The sequence below is a fragment of the Elephas maximus genome, chromosome 10, assembly GCF_024166365.1.
Source record: "Elephas maximus indicus isolate mEleMax1 chromosome 10, mEleMax1 primary haplotype, whole genome shotgun sequence".
In the NCBI taxonomy this organism is placed as follows: Eukaryota; Metazoa; Chordata; class Mammalia; order Proboscidea; family Elephantidae; genus Elephas; species Elephas maximus.
Genome location: NC_064828.1, coordinates 76084402 through 76090401, shown reverse-complemented (window position 1 = coordinate 76090401; position 6000 = coordinate 76084402).

Genomic DNA, 6000 nt, shown 5'->3' with positions numbered 1-6000 from the left:
TGTTCGAATCCACCAGGTGCTCCTTGGAAACCGTATGGGGCAGTTCTACTCTGTCCTATAGAGTTGCTATGGGTCAGAATTGACTTGACAGCAGTGAGAGAGTGAGAGAGATGAAACATTTAGTTTCTTCTTTGGTGAAATGACTGTGTCTTGTACGTATTTTTTCTCTTGGTTTATTTTATTCTTACTAATTCATAGGAGTCTTATATTTATTCTGGATACTAAGCTTTTCTAGGCTTTATGTCTTACGAATATCTTCTCAGTTTATCACTCTTTTTAGTGTCTTTAAAAAAAAAGCTTATTGTATTTTGGGGGAAAGTATACACGATACAACATGTTCCCATTCAACAATTTCTACACATAATGTTCAGTGACACTAATTACATTCTTTGCATTGTGTCAACATTCTCACTATTTCTGTTTTTGTTGTTCCATTTCACAGACGCTCTCCAACCATCTGTGCTTTAGAATAAATGTTGTCCATTTGGTTTCACATAGATAATTTTTTAAAACAGCACAGTACTCAAGGGTCACATTCTTTACTTTTTGAACTAATCTGCTACTTAGTTAAGACGTAACTTCTGGGGATAGTTCCAGCTCGAGGTTTAAAGAGTATCTCAGTGCAATAGTCTCAGGGATTCCTCCAGTTTCAGGGGTTCCAGTAAGTCTGGAACCTTTGAGAATTTGAAGTTCTATTATAAATTTTGGCAACCCTGGTGGTGTAGTGGTTAAGTGCTATGGCTGCTAACCAAAGGGTCGGCAGTTGGAATCCACCAGGTGCTCCATGGAAACTCTACGGGGCAGTTCTACTCTGTCCTATAGGGTTACTTTGAGTTGGAATCAACTTGATGGTATGGGTTTAAAGTGAATTCTAAGTTTTTCTAAAACCAGCTTTTTCCCAGAGTCATGTATATTGGATCTGAGAGATAGAACATAGGGAACTTAAGCTAGAGTTCCAAAGAAGGTTCATGTGGACTGGAGTAGTAGGCAGGATCGGGGAAGAAGTATCTGTGTTAATTTGGGGTCTGTGGATCCTTGGGATTTGCTTATAGTCCTGGTTCTGTTTGGATCCTCTTCCATGGACCTATGAAAATCAAGAATTTGAATTGGCTTAAAGCACTAAGGTTCAATTCAATAGGTGGTTTTGATTATGTCCATACTACTGCAAAAAATTACATCTAGGAACCACACTAAGAAGTTCAAACTGCAGAAAATTCTGTGACCATAATTTCCAGATTAAACTTGTCTCTAGAATGTATTCCAATAGATACAGCATCTACATTGGAATGGACTGGAATTACCTCATACAAATCTGAGGAAGAATAGACCATACTCCAGGATTTCTATGGATAATTTTTTTTTTCCCCTGATATGTACGGGGCAGCAAGCATTAGATTACAGATGCTCAAAATTACTTCAGTATGCTTTTTGGGCCATAGCCTGACAGAAGAAAAAGGAAATGAGATTAAATCAATAAAAATTGGACTATATCTTTTTATCATAGAAAGTTGTTCCCTACAGTTTTAAAATTTTTGATCAGTCCATGATACCATCATAAGAATGTCAACATGATGAATAAAAAATAATGCACACTTAACTGCAAAATGATTCTATGAAAAATAATCATAAACTACATATAAAATAGAACTATATAATAATGACCTCTTTTTTGTAGCTGAATTTTCTGAATTAATCACAATCAATTACTGTGAATGAAATGGAAGTTAAGACTACACTGAGAAATCACTCCAGGGCTTATATTAAGACATAAAATGGAACTTACAATGATTTCTGTTGTAAGGGTTTTAGATTTTGAAAAAAGAAAATCAGTTGTTAAGTAAAACATTTTTTAATTTATTAATTTATTCTCGTAATTACAGTGCCCCTGAGGCCAGCATGGATGACAGAAATCATCAAGATCAACTATTCTTACTCATATCAGCCATATCCCAAATTGACTACATATAGAGCTAGAATTCTCTTGCTATCGTATGTGTGTTTTCCTTCATTTCATATCTTTAATAGGTATGCTATCTTGTAAATTAAAAAACTCAACCCCCTATTTTACTGTTCCCATTGTTTTATTGATTCAGGAAAACATGCCTGTAAATCTTTATTAATAATTACCCATTAGATTTCTGATTCTCACAGTATTGAGCACATGAATTGCCTAAAGATTAAAAAAAAAGATCTTACATTTATATATTTATGTTTAGAGGACCATCTCACATTTAGAAAATAATAATTTACCTTTCCAAATTATTTTTATAGACTTAAAATAGGCTTTGGAAACCCTAGTGACATAGTGGTTAAGTGCTACGGCTGCTAACCAGAGGGCCGGCAGTTCACATCTGCCAGCCGCTCCTTGGAAACTCTATGGGGCAGTTCTACTCTGTCCTATAGGGTTGCTATGAGTCGGAATCGACTCGATGGCATTGGGTTTGGTTTTTTTGTAAAATACACTTAAAAATTTATCAATAAATTTTTTTTTCAAGTACAAATTAATCTTCTAAGTTTTGATCCTTATAAAAATAATACTTACCCACTCTACTTGTAAGTAATGGTTATGGAATTAAAATTTAAACACAGGAGTAATTGACTAATTAAATATCAGCCATTCCATAAAATGTTACATCTAAAAATTACAGCAGCTCTAGATTTCTCAAAATAATAGAAACGTAAATTAAGTCATTGTATATGTCTGCAAATATTTGTTCAATTTATTTCTATTAATATACCTACAAACCATTCAGGAGCACCCACCTATCCATAGATGAGGAATATATACACTTGTGTACACACACACACAAAATATACATTGTATTCTTCTGTAAATAGGGATTTCTGAATTGTATTAAAGTTGAACCAGTTAAAGAATTCATGTAAGGCAGATATATTCAAAGTAAATGCTCTCACCTACTTTATCATTCCTAATGAATATTTTAATCTTTTAAATTACACCAACACAGAATACTTCTGATTGTACAGTCTACAAAGCAGTGTAGTGAAAGGAGAACAGCACCCCACTAATACCCAAGACTTTATTCTCATTCCAACTCCACCATTTTCCACCTTTCCTCAACTATAAAATGGTAACAACAATTCATTACAGTATCATTGTAAGAATCAAATGAAATAATGTATGTGAAAATTAACTTTATGGAAATGTACTGTGTGTACTATGAAGTACGGTTATTCTTAAAATATTCTGATATTCTTGATAATTTAGTATATAAGAGTATTTCAGTTAACTTCTTTTTTAATTAAATTAATTTTAATGAAAATGTACTGTAATGCATGTACTTTAAAAATTTTTAAGTGGTCTTTATTGTTGCATAGTATTCCATTGTGTGTATGTACCATAGTTTATCAATTCATCTACTGATGGACATCTAGGTTGTTTCCATTTTTGGCTATTGTGAACAATGTTGCAATGAACAGAAGTGTGCATATGTCTATTTGTGTGATGGCTCTTATTTCTCTAAGATATATTCCTAGGAGTGGAATTGCTGGATCATATGGTATTTCTATTTCTAGCTCTTTAAGGAAGCGCCATATTGTTTTTTAAAATAGTTGTACTGTTTTGCCTCCCTACCAGCAGTGCATAAGAGTTCCAACCTCTGGGCAGCTTCTGAACGTTTGTTATTTCCTGTTTTTTTGATTTGTGCTAGTAATGCCAGGGTAAGATGGTATCTCATTATGGTTTTGATTTCCATTTCTCTAAAGTACAAAAATGAATCTGCGAAGCATCTCACAACATGAATGAATCCAGAGGGCATTATGCTGAGTGAAGTAAGTCAATCACAAAAGGACAAATATTATATGAGACCACTACTATAAAAACTCATGAAAAGATTTACACTAAAAAAAGAAACAGTGATTGATGGTTAGGAGGGTGGGGAGGGAAATACACTAAATAGACAATAGATAAGTGGTAACTTTGATGAAGGGTAAGACAGTACACAATACTGGGGAAGCCAGCACAACTTGATGAAGGCAAGGTCATGGAATCTCCATAGATGCATCCAAACTCCCTGAGGAACCGAATTGCTGGGCTGAGGTCTTTGGGGACCAGGTCTCGGGAACATTGAGCTCAATTGGCATAACATAGTTTATAAAGAAAATGTTCTACATTCTACTTTGGTGAGTAGTGCTTGGGATCTTAAAAACTTGTGAGCAGCTATCAGAGATACTCCAGTGGTGTCACCCTGTTTGGAGCAAGGGAGAATGAAGAAAATCAAAGACACAAGGCAAAGATTAGTCCAAAGGACTAGTGGACCACATGAACCACAGCCTCCACCAGCCTGAACTCAGAAGTATTAGATGGTGCCTGGCTAACACCACCCACCACTCTGACAGGGATCACAATAGAGGGTTCCAGACAGAGCTGGAGAAAAATGTAGAACAAAATTCTAACTCGGAAAAAAAAACAAACCAGACTTTCTGGTCTGACAGAGACTGGAGAAACCCTGAGAATATGGCCCCTGGACATTCTATTAGGTCAATAATAGAGTCACTCCTGAGGCTCACCCTTTAGCCAAAGATTAGACAGGCCCATAAAACAAAATGAGACTAAATGGGCACACCAGCCCAGGGGCAAGGTTAAGAAGACTGGAGGGGACTGGAAAGCTGGTAATGTGGAACCAAGTTAGAGAAGGGAAGAGCATTGACATTTCATGGAGTTGGCAACCAATGTCACAAAATTATATGTATATTAATTGTTCAATGAGAAGCTAATTTGCCCTGTAAACTTTCATTTAAAGTACAATAAAAATTTTAAGTGATTAAAATTAGTTGCTCAGTTAAAGTGAAAAACAAAAAGTTTTTTTTAATGGAAATTTTGAAGTTAAAATATTATCCTGTTCTCCCTCGATAATACATGGAAATGGTATGGATTTATAGCACTCATAATTTATGCATAAAACAGAAAAATTTCATTCATCAAACTGTCAAAGAAATATGAAAAAAAGAAGAAAAAAGCAATAGAGATCTGCTATTAAACTAATATCCCACTTCTGGATATGTACATGACATTGTCTGTAGTTTTGATATCTGTCTCTTGACTTAATGGTTCAAATATCAGCTGTTCGTAGCCTCAAATTGTGAAAATCCAAAGTTGCTTCATACCAACTCACCTTGTAATGCTGAACTAGCAACATAAAAACCACAGTGTCCAAACCGTGGCCTGGAAGCATATCTTTTATTTGCCTTGCCTACGATTTTCCCTTTGCACTTTACCTTTTAGCACTGATTTTAGCATCTGGCAACTGCATCTGTTCTTAGTGACTAGCCTGGGGCATTAAACTGTAATAAGAAAAGCTTTGGAAACAATGGAATGACTATGCTCCAAATAAAGTAAAAAATACTGGAGTCTTTGTCCTGTCACTGAATGTAAATGTGTTAGAGTAGATGAATATCCCTAGGCATTGAAATGAAATTCAGATAGGCTTGGGCTTGACATCCAAAGAATACTAACATATTATTCCTCAGTAAGAATCTAAGTATAAAGTAAAAAAAAAAAAACAAAAAACCGTTGCTGTGGAGTCGATTCTGACTCCTAGTAACCCTACAGGACAGAGGAGAACTGCCCCGTAGGGTTTCCAAGGAGAGCCTGGTGGATTCCAACTGCCGATCTTTTGGTTAGCAGCCTTAGATCTTAATCACTATGCCAACAGGGTTTCCAAGTGTAAAGTAGTACCTCTCTATTTTATTACATCTTTGAAAGTGGAATTTCTTTGAAGGATTTTACATTATTTTATTCTAAATGGAGATTTTATCTGAACATCTTACACCTGCTACCTCCTTTCCATTGCCATTGCCGCTGCTCTTGTTCACACCCTTCTTGACCCCATCCTTGCACATCACTAAAAAGTCTCATCAGCCAAAAAATTCTATTTTTCATGTTGCTAGAAAATTAATCTTCCTAAAGATTACTACTACTCCACTCTTGTCCTTTGCTGGCTCCCTGTTGCCTGCTGAGTGAAGTCCAAATTCCCAAGC